The 19,475-nt window shown below is 44.3% G+C and overlaps 8 non-coding genes and 10 pseudogenes across 8 annotated transcripts; all 18 read left to right on the top strand.

The window, feature by feature from the left end:
* Positions 1 to 5,908: 5,908 nt before the first annotated feature.
* Positions 5,909 to 6,027, top strand: LOC136762671 (5S ribosomal RNA). The gene has a single exon (XR_010820864.1). It is a non-coding gene; the product is annotated as a 5S ribosomal RNA (ribosomal RNA).
* A 210-nt stretch (positions 6,028 to 6,237) lies between these two features.
* LOC136761959 (uncharacterized) lies at positions 6,238 to 6,356 on the top strand (annotated as a pseudogene).
* Positions 6,357 to 6,580: 224 nt separating this feature from the next.
* Positions 6,581 to 6,699, top strand: LOC136761961 (5S ribosomal RNA). The gene has a single exon (XR_010820415.1). It is a non-coding gene; the product is annotated as a 5S ribosomal RNA (ribosomal RNA).
* A 209-nt stretch (positions 6,700 to 6,908) lies between these two features.
* LOC136760728 (uncharacterized) lies at positions 6,909 to 7,027 on the top strand (annotated as a pseudogene).
* A 210-nt stretch (positions 7,028 to 7,237) lies between these two features.
* LOC136762584 (5S ribosomal RNA) lies at positions 7,238 to 7,356 on the top strand. Its single transcript, XR_010820779.1, has one exon. It is a non-coding gene; the product is annotated as a 5S ribosomal RNA (ribosomal RNA).
* A 228-nt stretch (positions 7,357 to 7,584) lies between these two features.
* LOC136761974 (5S ribosomal RNA) lies at positions 7,585 to 7,703 on the top strand. The gene has a single exon (XR_010820417.1). It is a non-coding gene; the product is annotated as a 5S ribosomal RNA (ribosomal RNA).
* A 216-nt stretch (positions 7,704 to 7,919) lies between these two features.
* LOC136761438 (5S ribosomal RNA) lies at positions 7,920 to 8,038 on the top strand. Its single transcript, XR_010820355.1, has one exon. It is a non-coding gene; the product is annotated as a 5S ribosomal RNA (ribosomal RNA).
* A 219-nt stretch (positions 8,039 to 8,257) lies between these two features.
* On the top strand, positions 8,258 to 8,376 carry LOC136761051 (uncharacterized; annotated as a pseudogene).
* Positions 8,377 to 8,591: 215 nt separating this feature from the next.
* Positions 8,592 to 8,710, top strand: LOC136762356 (5S ribosomal RNA). The gene has a single exon (XR_010820557.1). It is a non-coding gene; the product is annotated as a 5S ribosomal RNA (ribosomal RNA).
* A 216-nt stretch (positions 8,711 to 8,926) lies between these two features.
* On the top strand, positions 8,927 to 9,045 carry LOC136762048 (uncharacterized; annotated as a pseudogene).
* Positions 9,046 to 9,265: 220 nt separating this feature from the next.
* On the top strand, positions 9,266 to 9,384 carry LOC136761097 (uncharacterized; annotated as a pseudogene).
* A 215-nt stretch (positions 9,385 to 9,599) lies between these two features.
* LOC136761945 (uncharacterized) lies at positions 9,600 to 9,718 on the top strand (annotated as a pseudogene).
* Positions 9,719 to 9,934: 216 nt separating this feature from the next.
* Positions 9,935 to 10,053, top strand: LOC136760912 (uncharacterized; annotated as a pseudogene).
* Positions 10,054 to 10,268: 215 nt separating this feature from the next.
* LOC136760645 (5S ribosomal RNA) lies at positions 10,269 to 10,387 on the top strand. Its single transcript, XR_010820264.1, has one exon. It is a non-coding gene; the product is annotated as a 5S ribosomal RNA (ribosomal RNA).
* Positions 10,388 to 10,602: 215 nt separating this feature from the next.
* Positions 10,603 to 10,721, top strand: LOC136761515 (uncharacterized; annotated as a pseudogene).
* A 209-nt stretch (positions 10,722 to 10,930) lies between these two features.
* LOC136761792 (uncharacterized) lies at positions 10,931 to 11,049 on the top strand (annotated as a pseudogene).
* Positions 11,050 to 11,270: 221 nt separating this feature from the next.
* LOC136761338 (uncharacterized) lies at positions 11,271 to 11,389 on the top strand (annotated as a pseudogene).
* A 6,287-nt stretch (positions 11,390 to 17,676) lies between these two features.
* LOC136762309 (U5 spliceosomal RNA) lies at positions 17,677 to 17,791 on the top strand. The gene has a single exon (XR_010820513.1). It is a non-coding gene; the product is annotated as a U5 spliceosomal RNA (small nuclear RNA).
* The last annotated feature ends 1,684 nt before the right edge of the window (positions 17,792 to 19,475 follow it).

Raw genomic sequence — 19,475 nt, forward strand, 5'->3', positions numbered from 1 at the left:
TTGGACTCAGACTGCAGCCCTGTCTCACTCCCCGCCCCTGAGTGAAGAACTCTGTTCTTGAGTTGCCAATTTGAACTCCGCATTTGTTTTCAGAATACATTGATTTAATGATGTCATAAACTTTACCCCCTACACCACTCTGTAGAAGTTTATAAAATAATCCCTTGTGCCAGATTGAGTCAAATGCCTTTCTAAAGTCTACAAAACAGGCAAATATTTTTCCTTTATTGTTTTGGGTATATTTATTTATGAGGGTGTGTAGAGTGTAAATATGATCGGTTGTGCTGTGTTTTGGTAGGAAGCCAATCTGACTCTTATTCAGGACACTGTGCTTGGTAAGGAAGGCCAGTATCTGGGCGTTGATGATACTGCAGAACACCTTCCCCAGGTTACTGCTCACACAGCTGCCCCAGTAGTTATTGGGGTCTAATTTGTCTCCACTTTTAAAAATCGGGGTGATCAATCCTTGATTCCCGACCTCAGGGAAACACCCGGCTCTCAGCACCAGGTTAAAGAGTTTGAGCAGAGCCTCCTGCAGCTGCGGGCTGCTGTGCTTCAGCATCTCAGGGCTGATGCTGTCGGGGCCGCTGGCTTTCCTGGGTTTGAGGATTTTGAGTTGATGTTTTAGTTCCTGTATTGTAAATGGGTTATCTAAGGGATTTTGGTTATTCTTAATGATTTCTTCCAATTTATTTAGGTTTTTTAATATTTTAACCTGTTCTGGCTTTGGATTGTTTTCAACATTTTGGTAAAGTTTTTCAAAGTGTGTTTTCCAGATTTCTCCATTTTGAATTGGTATTTCATTTTTTGTTTTTGGGGTATTTATTCTGCCCATATAGTGGTCTTTTTTCTTAATGAGGAGTTGCTTGTAGTGCCGCAGGGCCTGGCAGTAGCTGAGGCGAGCCTCCTGGTTGTCGGGCTCTCTGTGTTTAGTGTTGGAGAGATGTCTCAGGTGTTTCCTAGAAGTTTCACACTCCTGGTCACACCACTGTTCTTTTTTTCTTTTAGACGATTTCATATTTTGGTTTTTAATTGTTTTAATGTTTGATTTTAAAGCCAGTCTCTCAAATATTTCATTCAGTGTTTTGGTGGCTGAGTTTATTCCGTTTTGGTTTATTTGATAGTGTGAGGATTGATATCTGTCTAACATGTTTTCAATCTCATCACTATTCAGGGCTCTTGTGTAGTTCTCTGTGCTGGGCTCTGACCATCTCTAACTGGGTGGCAGGGAGACCAGTTTTGTGAGAAGTTTGGCTCTGACTTGTGGCTGCGCTGATCTTTTTAGGTAAAGTGTTATTTGGCTGTGGTCTGATAGTGGAGATTGTTGTCTGACTATAAACGCATTGTTGGCTTGTGGGTCCAGGTCAGTTATGGCGTAGTCCACCACACTGCTGCCCAGAGCCGAGCAGTATGTGAATCTCCCCAGAGAGTACCCCCTGGTCCTGCCATTGATGATATATAGACCCAGGCTTTTACATAGGCGCACTACCTGCTTCCTGCTCTTGTTTACCACGCTGTCGTGGCTGTGTCAGTGTGGAGGTGTGTGTGTGGCACAGCGGGGAGTCTCCGAACAGGTGTGTGTTCCCCTCTGTATTGATGTAGTCCATCTCTCTGCCAGTCCTGGCATTGAGATCGCCACACAGCAGTACAGAGCCCAGGGTCTGGAAGTGGCAGATTTCGTTTTGAAGCTCATGAAAGCCTTCCTCATTATAGTAGGGGGAGTCTGCGGGTGGCATATAAATTGCACATAGGTATATATCTGTGTTATTTTGTAGGGTGTCTTTTCTGATTTTCATCCACAGGTGTGTGTCTCCTCTCTGTACTGGGCATAGGGCTGCTCGGAGCTCCTCCCTGTACCACACGATAATCCCCCACGAGGCCCTGCCACACCTGACTTTGGGTTTTTTATAGGAGGGCACAATCAGCTCCCTGTATCCATTGTATCCATCCAGTGTATAGACATATCTGCACAGCACCAAGTCTCTACAAGAATGAAAACATCTGAACTATTTACAGTGTTGATCAGTTCAGGGCCTGTGCTCTTCATTCCAAAAGTTGAGGAGCGTAAACCCTGCATATTCCAACTGCTTATTTTAAAGGACATGTTAATATATTTTATTATACTTGTCTCTTCTACATAAGAAAGTTTAATTTGTGGTCTACAACTGATATTATATTACTATTAATAATTATATATGGATATACATAATAATCACTCAAAGATTTTATCTTTGCATCAAAATATCAGAATAATTAAATCACATTTTTTCTTACTCTCCATCTCCACAACCATATATATGTGTGTTGAGGCTCAGTTAACTCAGCAGTGTGGAACAGATGACACTGAGGAGTTGCCTTATCTGGGCCAGCTGGGCAGCATCGGGCCTCCAGGCTCTGGAAGCCGCTGCTGCGTGGCTGTGTGGCTGTGCTGGTCCCCGGCTGTCCGCTCTGCTGTGCTGGACGGGCCCTCTGGGGATGGGGGGGTGGGGAATGGGGCCGCGGGGTCTCAGGGGCTGGGGCTGGGGTGGAGCCGGTGGCTGGGGATGTGGCCGGGGGCTGGGGGGTTTGCTCCTGGTCTCGAGGTGGGGGTGTGTGGGGTTTCGGCCCAGGGTTGTGTCCTTGAGGACCTTTGAGATGATCCTCACACCCGTCTTGTTGAGGTGGACGTGGTCATACAGGTGATGTGGCTGGATGTCTCAGTGGTGTGCCAGGTGGACGTTGGGGAGGAGGGCACATCTTCGGGACACTTCTGCGTTGATGGCCTGGATGATGTGCAGGGGCACGTCTGTGCGGGGCAGCAGTGTGGAGATGGAAATTTTGGCAGTTGGGAATTCCTCTGTGGCTTTCGTTGCTACCTGTCTCAGGGCTGAGGCCACATCGCCCCTGCGGGCACTCAGGTCGTTAGTGCCGGTGTGGATGAGGATGTGTTTGACTTGGCAAAGCCTCCTCTTGGAGAGCAGCTCCAGGGCTCTCTGTGCTGTGGAGCACCAAAGCTTTTTCACTTTTCGCCCAGGGAAGAGGCGCCTCTCAACCAGGAACTTCCCATTGGATTCGCTCAGAATGACCACCTCTGCATTGACCTGCCACTCCGGGTTTGCGTCGGGAGTGGTGGGGGCAGCGGGTGTGTTTTGGGGGAGTGGCGTTTCAGGGGGTTGTGTATTAGTGGCAGGTCTGGTGATAGTGGGTGTGTCAGGAGTGGTGGGGAGAGTGGGTGGATCAGTGGGTGCGTCAGGGGTTGGAGGTGTTGTGGGGTCAGTGCAGTGCAGTCTCTGTGCTCCAGTGATGTGTAGCTCCTCTCTTAGCTCCTCCAGCTGGCTCTGCAGGCTCCTCAGCTAGCTGTGCTGGGGTGTCCAGGTCAGCTCCTCCCTCGCTCTGCGCAGCTCCGTCCTCAGGGTTTGGCTCTGCTCCTCCAGGTCTCTCACTGCTGCTCTCAGCTCATGGATCTCAGCCTTGTGCTGCATCTTTAGTCTGTGCATCTCATCCCGGAGCTGATCACACAAGGAGGTCTGGGCCAGGGTGCTCAAGGTCTGCTCCCTGAACTCCGCAAACTCCAGCTCCAGCACTGATAGGCATTCCTTTAGTGTTTTAATGTTGCTGGAGAGTTTTGGGGAGACAGGGGGGCAGTCTGTGGGAGATGGGGCACTGTCTGGCTCCGTGTGGCTGGGGGCAGACTGCAGGGTGGCCGGCTCTGGCTCTTGTTTCTCTACCTCAGTCTGCTGCTTTGAGGTGTGGAAGCCGAGAGCTAATTGGTCCAGGCTGCTCTCGCTGCCCTGCACCATGATGGTCCCGTTGTGGTATACATTAAAAGTGAGCATCACACTGTCTGTGTCTTTCTCTACCAGCACTGAGATCTGCCTGCCTCTGCTAATGCCCCTCTTGTTGTTATTGGGGTATGTCTGGCACAAGGTTTTGTGAAAGGCGGTGTAGAACAGTAGATTGTTCTTGACCCTGTTTTCTCCTTTACCGGTGTAGTCTAGGATGAGGGTCTCAGGAGATGCTCTCATCACAGCTTGTTTGTAGTCCTTCTTAGCCTGTGCAGAGCGAATGTCTTCAGGGTATCGGATTTCAAAAGGCAGCTCTGCAGTCAGACTGCTGATCGATAGATTTCTATCAGTCTCAGTGGCAGTTGGGCTCTCTCCTACTGTCACTCTATTCAAATCGGAGCTCTGCATTTTCATTGGCTGAGTCAACTACTGAGAATGCTTATTTATTTTATTAATACATATTTTTTTGTTTAATTATTTGTCTCTTACCTCCAATTCTTGTCTTCAGCTTTTCTTTTCTGACTTTTCTTCCTGAACTGTCTCTCTGCTTTCTTCTTTTTGTGTTTCTCTTAAAATTATTATTTTTTGAATACTTTTTCTTCTGAATTTCTATTCCATGTCTTCTGTGTATGTTTATAGTGCTATATATTCATTTGTAAATCAAAAATTAAATCCGCTTATGTATAAAAACAAATGTTTTTTAGGAGCTCATATTCCCCTCTCTCTCTCTCTCTCTCTCTCTCTCTCTCTCTCAATTCATTTCATTTGTATTGTCAAAGCAATTGGACATACATACACATACATACATATACACTCACCTAAAGGATTATTAGGAACACCTGTTCAATTTCTCATTAATGCAATTATCTAATCAACCAATCACATGGCAGTTGCTTCAATGCATTTAGGGGTGTGGTCCTGGTCAAGACAATCTCCTGAACTCCAAACTGAATGTCTGAATGGGAATGAAAGGTGATTTAAGCAATTTTGAGCGTGGCATGGTTGTTGGTGCCAGACGGGCCGGTCTGAGTATTTCACAATCTGCTCAGTTACTGGGATTTTCACGCACAACCATTTCTAGGGTTTACAAAGAATGGTGTGAAAAGGGAAAAACATCCAGTATGCGGCAGTCCTGTGGGCGAAAATGCCTTGTTGATGCAAGAGGTCAGAGGAGAATGGGCCGACTGATTCAAGCTGATAGAAGAGCAACTTTGACTGAAATAACCACTAGTTACAAACTAGGTATGCAGCAAAGCATTTGTGAAGCCACAACACGTACAACCTTGAGGCGGATGGGCTACAACAGCAGAAGACCCCACCGGGTACCACTCATCTCCACTACAAATAGGAAAAAGAGGTGAGACATTCAGATGGTAGAGTCAGAATTTGGCGTAAACAGAATGAGAACATGGATCCATCATGTCTTGTTACCACTGTGCAGGCTGGTGGTGGTGGTGTAATGGTGTGGGGGATGTCTTCGTGGCACACTTTAGGCCCCTTAGTACCAATTGGGCATCGTTTAAATGCTACGGCCTACCTGAGCATTGTTTCTGACCATGTCCATCCCTTTTTGACCACCATGTACCCATCCTCTGATGGCTACTTCCAGCAGGATAATGCACCATGTCACAAAGGTCGAATCATTTCAAATTGGTTTCTTGAACATGACAATGAGTTCACTGTACTAAACTGGCCCCCACAGTCACCAGATCTCAACACAATGGAGCATCTTTGGGATGTGGTGGAACGGGAGCTTCGTGCCCTGGATGTGCATCCCACAAATCTCCATCAACTGCAAGATGCTATCCTATCAATATGGGCCAACATTTCTAAAGAATGCTTTCAGCACCTTGTTGAAGCAATGCCACGTAGAATTAAAGCAGTTCTGAAGGCGAAAGGGGGTCAAACACAGTATTAGTATGGTGTTCCTAATAATCCTTTAGGTGAGTTCATCGTAGCTCTTAATACTCTCTTTCTGTCTGGAGGAGATATAATTGAAGTATTGTACACGTACCCGGCTACTTTCAACACCCATTGCTGCACTGATATTTTTCCCTCCATTTTTCTTTATCCATTTTTTTTTTGCTGGAAGTTCCGTCAATACCCGCCAGCCATTAAGAGACATCATGTAGCCAGGCCTGTCGGCTTGCGGCCACACCGTCCTGAATGCGCCCGATCTCGTCAGATCACGGAAGCTAAACGGGGCAGGGCCTGGTCAGTACTTGGATGGGAGACCTCCTAGAAATACCAGGTGCTGCAAGCTTTTTACGTCTCCTGGGTAACTTCATCGTAGCTCTTAATACTCTCTTTCTGTCTCCAGGAGATATAATTGAAGAATTGTACACGTACCCGGCTACTTTCAACACCCTTTGCTGCACTGGTATATTTCCCTCTATTTTTCTTTTTTTTTTTTGCTGGCAGTTCCGTCAATACCCGCCAGCCTTTAAGAGACATCATGCAGCCAGGCATCTCGGCTTGCGGCCACACCATCCTGAACGCGCCCGATCTCGTCAGATCTCGGAAGCTAAACGGGGCAGGACCTGGTCAGTACATGAAAGTGATACCTCCTGGAAATACCTAGTGCTGCAAGCTTTTACGTCTCCTGGGTAACTTTATCGTAGCTCTTAATACTCTCTCTCTGTCTGGAGGAGATATAATTGAAGTATTGTACACGTATCCAGCTACTGTCAACACCCTTTGCTGCACTGATATTTTTCCATCCATTTTTCTTTTTTCTTTTTTTCTTTTTTTTTTTTGCTGGAAGTTCCGTCAATACCCGCCAACCTTTAAGAGACATCATGCAGCCAGGCCTTTCGGCTTGTGGCCACACCGTCCTGAATGCGCCCGATCTCGTCAGATCTCGGAAGCTAAACGGGGCAGGGCCTGGTCAGTACTTGGATGGGAGACCTCCTAGAAATACCAGGTGCTGCAAGCTTTTTACGTCTCCTGGGTAACTTCATCGTAGCTCTTAATACTCTCTTTCAGTCTCCAGGAGATATAATTGAAGAATTGTACACGTACCCGGCCACTTTCAACACCCTTTGCTGCACTGGTATATTTCCCTCTATTTTTCTTTTTTTTTTTGCTGGCAGTTCCGTCAATACCCGCCAGCCTTTAAGAGACATCATGCAGCCAGGCATCTCGGCTTGCGGCCACACCATCCTGAACGCGCCCGATCTTGTCAGATCTCGGAAGCTAAATGGGGCAGGGCCTGGTCAGTACTTGGATGGGAGACCTCCTAGAAATACCAGGTGCTGCAAGCTTTTTACGTCTCCTGGGTAACTTCATCGTAGCTCTTAATACTCTCTTTCTGTCTCCAGGAGATATAATTGAAGAATTGTACACGTACCCGGCTACTTTCAACACCCTTTGCTGCACTGGTATATTTCCCTCTATTTTTCTTTTTTTTTTTTGCTGGCAGTTCCGTCAATACCCGCCAGCCTTTAAGAGACATCATGCAGCCAGGCATCTCGGCTTGCGGCCACACCGTCCTGAACGTGCCCGATCTCGTAAGATCTCGGAAGCTAAACGGGGCAGGACCTGGTCAGTACTTGGATGGGAGACCTCCTGGAAATACCTGGTGCTGCAAGCTTTTACGTCTCCTGGGTAACTTTATCGTAGCTCTTAATTCTCTCTTTCTGTCTGGAGGAGATATAATTGAAGAATTGTACACGTACCCAGCTACTGTCAACACGCTTTGCTGCACTGATATTTTTCCATCCATTTTTCTTTTTTTTTTTTTTTTTTTTTTTTTTTTTTTGCTGGAAGTTCCGTCAATACCCGCCAACCTTTAAGAGACATCATGCAGCCAGGCCTTTCGGCTTGTGGCCACACCGTCCTGAATGCGCCCGATCTCGTCAGATCTCGGAAGCTAAACGGGGCAGGGCCTGGTCAGTACTTGGATGGGAGACCTCCTAGAAATACCAGGTGCTGCAAGCTTTTTTCGTCACTTGGGTAACTTCATCGTAGCTCTTAATACTCTCTTTCAGTCTGGAGGAGATATAATTGAAGTATTGTTCACATACCCGGCTACTTTCAACACCCTTTGCTGCACTGATATTTTTCACTCCATTTTTCTTTTTTCTTTTTTTTTTTGCTGGAAGTTCCGTCAATACCCGCCAGCCTTTAAGAGACATCATGCAGCCCGGCCTCTTGGTTTGCGGCCACACCGTCCTGAACGCGCCCGATCTCGTCAGATCTCGGAAGCTAAACGGGGCAGGGCCTGGTCAGTACTTAGATGGGAGACCTCCTGGAAATACCTGGTGCTGCAAGCTTTTTACATCACTTGGGTAACTTCATCGTAGCTCTTAATACTCTCTTTCTGTCTGGAGGAGATATAATTGAAGAATTGTACACGTACCCGGCTACTTTCAACAACCTCTCCTGCACTGATATTTTTCCCTCCATTTTTCTATTTTTTTTTTTTTTTTTTTGCTGGAAATTCCGTCAATACCCGCCAGCCGTTAAGAGACATCAGGCAGCCAGGAATCTCGGCTTGCGGCCACACCGTCCTGAACGCGCTCGATCTCGTCAGATCTCGGAAGCTAAACGGGGCAGGACCTGGTCAGTACTTGAATGTGAGACCTCCTGGAAATACCTGGTGCTGCAAGCTTTTACGTCTCCTGGGTAACTTTATCGTAGCTCTTAATACTCTCTTACAGTCTGGAGGAGATATAATTGAAGAATTGTACACGTACCCGGCTACTTTCAACACCCTTTGCTGCACTGATATATTTCCCTCCATTTTTCTTTTTTCTTTTCTTTTTTGCTGGAAGTTCCGTCAATACCCTCCAGCCTTTAAGAGACTTCATGCAGCCAGGCCTCTTGGCTTGCGGCCACACCGTCCTGAACGCGCCCGATCTCGTCAGATCTCGGAAGCTGAACGGGGCAGGGCCTGGTCAGTACTTGGATGGGTGACCTCCTGGAAATACCAGGTGCTGCAAGCTTTTTTCGTCACTTGGGTAACTTCATCGTAGCTCTTAATACTCTCTTTCAGTCTGGAGGAGATATAATTGAAGTATTGTTCACATACCCGGCTACTTTCAACACCCTTTGCTGCACTGATATTTTTCACTCCATTTTTCTTTTTTCTTTTTTTTTTTGCTGGAAGTTCCGTCAATACCCGCCAGCCTTTAAGAGACATCATGCAGCAAGGCCTCTTGGCTTGCGGCCACACCGTCCTGAACGCGCCCCATCTCGTCAGCTCTCGGAAGCTAAACTGGGCAGGGCCTGGTCATTACTTGAATGTGAGACCTCCTGGAAATACCTGGTGCTGCAAGCTTTTTTCGTCACCTGGGTAACTTCATCGTAGCTCTTAATACTCTCTTTCTGTCTGGAGGAGATATAATTGAAGTATTGTACACGTACCCGGCTACTTTCAACACCCTTTCCTGCACTGATATTTTTCTCTCCATTTTTCTATTTTTTTTTTATTTTTTTTTCTTGGATGTTCCGTCAATACCCGCCAGCCTTTTAGAGACATCATGCAGCCAGGCCTCTTGGCTTTCGGCCACACCGTCATGAACGCGCCCGATCTCGTCAGATCTCGGAAGCTAAATGGGGCAGGGCCTGGTCAGTACTTGGATGGGAGACCTCCTGGAAATACCAGGTGCTGCAAGCTTCTTACGTCTCCTGGGTAACTTCATCATAGCTCTTAATACTCTCTTTCTGTCTGGAGGAGATATAATTGAAGAATTGTACACGTACCCGGCTACTTTCAACTCCCTTTGCTGCACTGAAATTTTTTACTCCATTTTTCTTATTTCTTTTTTTTTTGCTGGCAGTTCCGTCAATACCCGCCAGCCTTTAAGAGACATCATGCAGCCAGGCCTCTTGGTTTGCGGCCACACCGTCCTGAACGCGCCCAATCTCATCAGATCTCGGAAGCTAAACGGGGCAGTGTCTATTCTGTACTTGGATGGGAGACCTCCTGGAAATACCAGGTGCTGCAAGCTTCTTACGTCTCCTGGGTAACTTCATCATAGCTCTTAATACTCTCTTTCTGTCTGGAGGAGATATAATTGAAGAATTGTACACGTACCCGGCTACTTTCAACTCCCTTTGCTGCACTGATATTTTTCCCTCCATTTTTCTTTTTTCTTCTTTATTTTGCTGGAAGTTCTGTCAATATCCTCCAGCCTTTAAGAGACATCATGCAGCCAGGCATCTTGGCTTGTGGCCACACCATCCTGAATGCGCACGATCTCGTCAGATCTCGGAAGCTAAACGGGGCAGGGCCTGGTCAGTACTTAGATGGGAGACCTCCTGGAGATACCAGGTGCTGCAAGCTTTTTACATCACTTGGGTAACTTCATCGTAGCTCTTAATACTCGCTTTCTGTCTGGAGGAGATATAATTGAAGTATTGTACACGTACCCAGCTACATTTAACACCCTTTGCTGCACTGATATTTTTCCCTCCATTTTTCTTATTTCTTTTTTTTTTGCTGGAACTTCCGTCAATACCCGCCAGCCTTTAAGAGACTTCATACATCCAGGCCTCTTGGCTTGCGGCCACACCGTCCTGAACGCGCCCGATCTCGTCAGATCTCGGAAGCTGAACGGGGCAGGGCCTGGTCAGTATTTGGATGGGTGACCTCCTGGAAATACCAGGTGCTGCAAGCTTTTTTCGTCACTTGGGTAACTTCATCGTAGCTCTTAATACTCTCTTTCTGTCTGGAGGAGATATAATTGAAGTATTGTACACGTACCCGGCAACTTTCAACACCCTTTGCTGCACTGATATTTTTCCCTCCATTTTTCTTTTTTCTTTTTTTTTTGCTGGAAGGTCCGTCAAAACCCGCCCGCCTTTAAGAGACATCATGCTGCCAGGCGTCTCGGCTTGCGGCCACGCCGTCCTGAACGCGACTGATCTCATCAGATCTCGGAAGCTATACAGGGCAGCGCCTGGTCAGTACTTGGATGGGTGACCTCCTGGAAATACCAGGTGCTGCAAGCTTTATACGTCTCCTGGGTAACATCATCGTAGATCTTAATACTCTCTTTCTGTCTGGAGGAGATATAATTGAAGAAATGTACACGTACCCGGCTACTTTCAACACCCTTTGCTGAACTGATATTTTTCCCTCCATTTTTCTTTTTTTATTTGCTGGAAGTTCCGTCAACACCCGTCAGCCTTTAAGAGACATCATGCAGCCAGGCCTCTCGGCTTGCGGCTACACCGTCCTGGACGCACCCCGTCTCGTCAGATCTCGGAAGCTAAACGGGGCATGGCCTGGTCAGTACTTGGATGGGAGATCTCCTAGAAATACCAGGTGCTGCAAGCTTTTTACGTCTCCTGGGTAACTTCATCGTAGCTCTTAATACTCTCTTTCTGTCTGGAGGAGATATAATTGAAGAATTGTACACGTTCCCGGCTACTTTCAACACCCTTTCCTGCACTGTTATTTTTCCCTCCATTTTTTTATTTTTTTATTTTTTATTTTTTGCTGGAAATTCCGTCAATACCCGCCAGCCTTTAAGAGACATCATGCAGCCAGGCATCTCGGCTTGCGGCCACACCGTCCTGAACGTGCCCGGTCTCGTCAGACCTTGGAAACTAAACGGGCCAGGGCCTGGTTAGTACTTGGATGGGTGACCTCCAGGAAATACCAGGTGATGCAAGCTTTTTACGTCTCCTGGGTATCTTCATCGTAGCTCTTAATACTCTTTATCTGTCTGGAGGAGATATAATTGAAGTATTGTACACTTTGTCTTAGGGACAGTCTGGCTAGCAGTGACTGAGTGGTTGACAGACGACAAGCAACGGAATGTACGTGCTCTGTGATGTCATTGCAGTCAGCTGAGAGAGGCTCGTGATGTCATCGCTGAGCTGTCTGTCTGTCTGTCTGTCTCTCTCTCTCTCTTTCTCTCTCTCTCTCTCTCTCTCTCTTCCTCTCAATTCAATTCATTTGTATTGTCAAAGCAATTGGACATACATACATATATATATATATATATATATATATATATATACATACATACATACATCCATACATGCTAGAAAGTCATTACTATGTTATCTTAAAGGCTAACTAAGCAGAACATATATCATTATAGAACAGAGTTCATAGGTCAACACATGGTTTTAGGGAACAGGCACGTAGGTCATACCGTTTGACAATGTCTCCAAGGTTCTCATCGTAAATAACAAACAGAAATCAAACTATTTTCTGGGCTGACCTTCTAGCTTGACCGTATCTTTCTTAAGTATACAAGAGAGAAAAACAGGTGTAAGAAAATAATTTCTAATTTTCCTTCTACACATATATACATACATACATACATATGTAGCGTTATGTTGGGTGTATTTGGATAAGAGCATTTGGGCTCTGAGCTGAAGCACTGATCTAAAGAAGACCTCTCCCCCCCCAAAGTTATCAGATTTCCTTAGCTCATCAGCTTGGAACTGGTTTGCATCAAAGTGACAGTTTTGGGGAGGATGGCACCGAGAAGAGGCCAAATAGTTTGGAATTCTGCTATGAGATGTCTGGAGAAAGGGGCCTGTAGGTGATAAAAACTCTTTGAAGTGGATGAGAGCCGAAATCCCGACATAGAGCTACGAACCCAGGCCAACCGGCATTTCCAAAAGATGGCATGGATTGACATCAGTCATAAATAAAGCCTCCCTCCAATAGGACACTGGGGGCTGAAACCGAAATCCAATCTCAAGAACTCAGGGACCAATCACCTACTGATCTGACAGACTATAAGGAACAGCGGACAGTCTTTCTCTCTCTCTCTCTCTCACCTGAACCAGAAACTCGCTGCCACAGCTCAACCTGTAGCTCTGTTGCCAGAACCGGAATCAGAAACCAACCAAGTCTTTGCCGGCAACAGAAGAGTTAAACTATGAGAAGGAGATTGAGCGAAGAATTATTTTAAAGGACTTTATTAAATAAATAACTTCACAGACCCACCTGATCAGTGGAGTTTTACAGCTGGACAATTGACTAAGTCGACTGAATACGAAAGTGTCAGTCACTTAAATAGCTATTTGAGTCTTAAGAAACTTGACCCTTGGAACAAACAGGGCCCTGCTTTCCTCAAAGACTTCGTCTTCAAGTAACTACGGTGGAACCATGCTTACAAAGAAGATTTTGTGCACAACCTTGGAGCCTTCAAACCAATGGAAAATCTGTTTGGAAACGACTCTACATTCCCGAAACCCCAACTTCCAGGTGCATCGACTGAGTGGAAGTTCTTGGACAAAGCCGAACCGGACTGCCTTTGTTCCAAACCACACGGACCTCGTGCCGTGTGCTGTTATCTGAGCCCGAAGCCAGAGAGGCCTCTCTGCGACGAAGTTCACATAAGTTTAACAGTTTGGAGTTTGTGATTCATGACATTTGAGAAATCAATTAGAAATGTTAATCTGTGATTCATAACTCTAGAATGTGTAATATCATTTAGTTTTCTTAAATATAAATGTGTGTTGCATTAAACTGTTTTGTTGATAATTTTAGAAATAAAATCTGTCAACGCCGAGAAATATCTTCTCATTCCTGTTTAACTGTTTAGTCTGAAATTGACACAAGTTAATAGACATTAGATTATTGGTGGCCCTGCCTATCCTTAATCATTGAATAATAATCAGTTAAGGGAAATTGTGGTAACAAATAGGATCTTTCTCGGCACCTAAACGTAAATGAGACTGATATATATATAACGAGAAGTTACCTGACATAAATACTAACCTGCGTAGTTATTTAATGTCTGACTAATAATACTAACGAGAGACTCACCTTCGTCTTACTAACCGGTATTGTAGTCAATGTGTTTATAACCTTTTTTGTTTAACGATTTGTTAAACGGAATGTACGTGCTCTGTGATGTCATAGCAGTAAGCTGAGAGAGGCTCGTCATGTCATCGCTGAGCTGGCTGGCTGGCTCTCTGTGTGTGTGTGTGTGTGTGTGTGTGTGTCTCTCTGTCTGTCTGTCTGTCTGTCTCTCTCTCTCTCTCTTACTCTCTCTCTCTCCCTCTCAATTCAATTCATTTGTATTGTCAAAGCAATTGGACATGCATACATACATACATACATATATATGGAAAATAAACAATATGTGTACATCTCTTTCTGCATTAGTGGTGCCCTCACAGATGTGCAAGTTACATGACAGACAGACAGACAGACACACACACACTTTCACACACAGACAGACAGACACAGACACACACAGAAACACACACACATACTTTGACAGACAGACAGACAGACACACGCATATTATGGGTCTTTGTTGGGTAGTGAAATGGGTAGCATCAGTCGCAGTGTGGGTAATGTCAGGGAGCCAATCATAGTCCCCGTTATTTGCATATCGTCACTTAAAGAAGACTGGATAGGGAGATATAAATAGCAATGGGGAGACTCTTGTACTTGGTGTGGCTCTATCCATATAGTGGGGCCAGCAGGTGCAGCAATAGAAGCTCAGCCTGGGGAGACTGGATTTAGCATTTCCTCTCCATTTTGATAACTATCCATAATCATTTCTGCAAAATACTTCTATGATACCTATGTATGTTTTTTACTTGTACTATATTATACTATCAAGTATCAGTGTACACATACAATGTGACCTGTTACATTAATACAGAGGCCACGGAAGGCCAGATCACTAATAGCCACTGTCCCCTGATATTACACTTTTTTACAATCACTTTGGCACTCATTTCAGAACCTTGATGTCATTTTTCAAAACTCTAGACACTAAACTCACACCCGATGATCAAAATGCACATTTTTCAAAACTCTAACACTTTTTTACAATTGCTTGGATACAATACACATCAACCTCAGATCATTTGTTCATTGAACTAAAATGACACAACTTAACATCAAAGTATTACCATTTCAAAATGCAATTCACACATTACATCTGAGATCACTGTCTATTCATTTCATTACAAAGATCTAACTATCAATTGATACAGCTGCTCAAAATGATAAGTGACTGTTGCATTACTCTTAATGCATAATTTTATGGAAACTGACAAACAATATTCCATGTTTCGATCATGAAAGTTTCAGGATAATGAGATCCATTGACATCAATAAACGAGGAGCATGAACCAGTTGGACTACATTATCTATGGATGTAATATTTCATCATCATTCATCATCATGTAGCACTTTTCCACACCATGTTTGCAGTGTGGAAGGAAAGTTAGAAATTCTTTCTCTAATACCTGTTTTTCTCTCTTGTATACTTAAGAAAGATAAGGTCAAGCTAGAAGGTCAGGCCAGAAGGTAGTTTGATTTCTGTTTGTTATTTACGATGAGAATCTTGGAGACAATGTCAAACAGTATGATTAAAGTGCCTGCTCCCTAATCCATGTGTTGATCTATGAACTCTGTCCTATAATGATATAAATTCTGCTTAGCTAACTTTTAAGATAACATAGTAATGACTTTCTGATTATAACCAGCTCTTTGATTTTTGTGTATAAAAGCTCTGACTGTTAAAATGAAGGCAGAGCGACTTTGGGATCTACTTGAGTCACTGTTCCTCTCCACGCTGCGTGTATTAAAGGCATTGCAACTAACGCTCCAACCTGGTTGAAGATGATTGTTCTTCCACATCAGATTTGACATTACTGTATGTATGCAGGCCCTTGTAATTGCTTTTCCAATACTGCCAACTGGTTATTGATGATTGATTTCACATTGTGGTACGAGTATCGAGTGAATTGAGTGCTATCCACCCCAGCAACACAGTGATAACATGGAGCCGGCAAGTCATCCAGGTCACAATAGAGGTCAAGCAGTGGGAGGAGGAAGACGTGGTGGTCAAAGGAATGGAAGGGGACATGCACCCCTTCTGAGAGGTGGTCGTGGGCCTCGTCATAGAGGAGGGCTTAGGCCTCACCAGAGAGGCAGCCATGGGCCTCATTTGAGAGGTGTTGGGGGAACGTGGTAGAGGACAAGGCCACGGACCAGACAGCGGCAGCAACAGCAAATAGTGTCCAGTGAAATCCGAGAAATAGTTGTAGAGCATGTTGTAAATCATGGCATGACCATGACTGAGGCAGCTACAATGACTCAATCAAACCTCAGAATCAACTCAGGATCAACTGTGGCCTCAATCATCAGAAATTTCCGTACTGAGAAGCGGCAAGTCTTCAGCATGCACTAAACATTAGGCTACTCTCAATTGTCAAATGACTGTATACTGCATACCAATGTGTAGCACAGAGTATAGTGTGCCTTTTGAAAGAAATGCAGACAGAGTGAAGCAGCTGATGACTGAGTATGTTCAGGTATGTTCAGTTTCAAGATGCCTCTTGTGAAAAATGGTTGTGAGAACCTGAACCTGAACACAGGGCTGATGGAAATTCAGAAGTACAGTAATCAATCCTTTGTTTTACACTAAGCCAGGTGAGGAACACTGCAGTTGACATTTTACTGTAGTTTTGTTCTTTTTTGTAGCTAATTATTGTTGCATGGATTCAAAGAAACCTATGGTGTGATTTGATTGTATTGCATCAATACATTTCAGATTTTGTTCAATGATTCCACTGTGTCTGTAGTATTCTCTCTACTAGTCCTTTTACAGTGATGTATTTATGTGTAGTACCATAATGAAACATGTATCACATATTTTGTACTACAATATTTAATGATTGTACGAACAACTACACAGTGAAACTATCGGTATCTTCTGTGTGGGTGATCTAAATAAATGTTACTATGGTATTTCATGATAAATGAGTTATTTGAACCAACAAGTCTGCAAGTGCAAGGTTTCTTTAAAGATATGAATGCACAATGCAATGTTTTGAACATTGGACAGCCTGTGTTACAAGTGATGACCGTTTTGAGTTTTGTGTCTAGAGTTTTGAAAAATGACATCAAGGTTCTGAAATTAGTGACAAAGTGATTGTAAAAAACTGTATATTCATCCTATTTAATGTGCTCTTTTAAAATGTACTTTTCTTTTTTATGTTGCCATTTCTGTTCTACCAATGTTTCAGTTGTTAGCCAAAGATTGACAGAGTACATCTCATACACACAGGCCAGACAGCAAGGATTTCTTTTTGAAATTCAATTACAAATGCTGCATGAACTCATCAATACGATTAGAGCTCCTGAAAGCAATATAACTAACTCACTCTACAGCATCTCATTAGCAGTGAAAAGAAACCAAGAAAGTTGGGACAGTCGACTGTTTACCACTATGTAACATCACCTTTTCTTTTAATAACACTTATTAAGCACTTGGGCACTGAAGACACCACTTGGTTAAGTTTAGCAAGTGGGATTTCCCCCCATTCATCCATTATGCATTTCCTCAGCTGCGCAACTGCACAGGGCCTTCGTTGTCTTAATTTGCACTTCATAGTGCGCCACACATTCTCAATTCGGAGACAGGTCAGGACTGCAGGCAGGCCATGCTAGCACCCGCACTCTCTGCCTACGCAACCATGCGCTTGTAATCTGGGCAGAATGTGGTTTGGCGTTATCCTGCTGAAAAATGCAGGGATGTCCCTGGAAAAGACGATGTCTGGATGGCAGCATATGTTGCTCCAAAATGTGTACATCTCTTTCTGCAAAAATGGTGCCCTCACAGATGTGCGAGTTACATGACAGACAGACACTCATACACACTGTCACACCCACACACACACACACACTTTCACAGACAGACACACGCACACACACTCACTTTCACACAGAGACAGACACACAAACACAGAGACAGACACACACACACTCACTTTCACACAGAGACACACAAACACATACACTTTCACACAGACACACACACACATACATACATACATACATACATATATAAGGAAAAGAAACAATACATTTAAAAATCACAAAAAGATGTAATAAAGTACAGAAAATCTAAATGTAATAAAATGTGATCTTTAATACACACAAATATGTATGGCTGGTCGGATGCGTCTTGGACTCGGGTTCCTCTTCATTACGTATAATGCTTTTGCCTTTTGCTATAGCTTTCCGTGGAGGGGATCGTGGGTGAGTTTGTACCATTCTTGGGAGGCTCTGCCTTGTTGGGGCGGAGCTGTGATCCAGGTGAACAGCAGATCGGACATAGGTGGGCATGTGGGCGGAGGAGGAAGGCCGGTCAAGCAAATAAGCTTGCTAAGGTACGCAGCAGCAGCAAGCAGCCCCACCATCCAGTCAGCCAGCCAGTCTGGCTGGCAGTGACTGAGTGGTTGACAGACGGCAAGCAACGGAATGTACGTGCTCTGTGATGTCATAGGAGTCACCTGAGAGAGATGTTTGTGATGTCATCGCTGAGCTGGCTGGCTCTGTGTGTCTTGCTGGCTGTGTGTGTGTGTGTGAGAGAGAGAGAGACTTTTTGACTTTTATCAGACTTCATTGCCTGTTTGCAACACGCAATAATTCATACAAAAGAAAATAAATAAATAAATAAAAAATAGTGTTCCCCTTTGTTTGTCTCCCCCCAACAAGCATTAACTCCGCCACTGATCTGTACACTTTTAAAGAAAGCAACCCAATACACACAACAAAACAACCATCAAATACTAAACCCTATAAATGAATTACATAATAAAAACCAACTCCCCGTCATACAATTCACAAAGGGCATCATTAATACACCAGACCTGTTCAAAACTCTCCAAATCATTCATCAGCCTGTAATAGTTAAACTCTAGTCTGACTCTGCACTTGACCAGCATGGCAAACACTCTCACTGCATCCTCACTGCCCTCCCCACACACTCTGTTCTTCCTAGTCTTATAGACGGCCATTTTAGCCTGGCCCAGCAAGAAGTTTACCAGCTGGTCCACATGTTTGGTCTTTCTGGTGTATCGCGCCCCTAAAATAAAAACCTTTGTGTTAAAAATCAGGTTAAGATCAGTAAAAAGACGAGTTAAAAGACTAAAAATGGGTGACAACCGAGAGCAAGTGCTGAAACAGTGAAACACGGTCTCTCTCTGAGCACAGAATGGGCAGGCGTCGGACACAGCAGGGTTAAGAACAGTAATAAAAGAATTGACAGCAATAATGGTGTGTAACACCCTCCACTGCAGATTGCCAGCTCTCTTATTGAGGGGGGCTTGTACAGGCTTCTCCAGGCGGGCGCAGTGTCTTCCCCCAGCCCCAGCCTGTAAAGTAATTTTAGGAATCACAAAGAAACAGTTGAAAGTGCTAAATAAGTATTTTGATGCACCATATTAATTTAGGAAATTTACATGTTGTTTTTCATCAGCTTCTGTATCTGATGGCTCCACATCACTGGCTGGATTGACAGCAACGACACTCTAAAAAAAGAAGTGTTAAGTTTGAGCATTCAGGACTTGTTTTGAAGATCCTGAATATCACTGGTCCACAATTTATCTGTGAAACTATGGGTTAATCTCCATATACAAAATACTTTTCACACACACTTTAAATTTACAACTAAATTTACATGTTGATGTCTTTCGTCAGCTTCTGTATTTGATGGCTCAATATAACTGGTTGCATTAACAGCAACGGCACACTACAAGAAAATAACATTATATTTAAACATTCAGGACTGGTTTAGCATCACCTCGAATATCCCTAGCCCTTGAGGTCGATTGTTATTGTGGTCTTCAAGACCAGTGCTTCTCAACCTTAGTCCTGGAGGAGGCCCACTGTCTGCTGATTTTCATTACAACAACATTGTAGGTTATATCAGTGACTGTGGTCCTAAAGTACCCCTATGCCTGCTGTTTTTTTTCCAGTTGAGC

This window comes from Amia ocellicauda, chromosome 10, assembly GCF_036373705.1.
Source record: "Amia ocellicauda isolate fAmiCal2 chromosome 10, fAmiCal2.hap1, whole genome shotgun sequence".
NCBI classification, from domain to species: domain Eukaryota; kingdom Metazoa; phylum Chordata; class Actinopteri; order Amiiformes; family Amiidae; genus Amia; species Amia ocellicauda.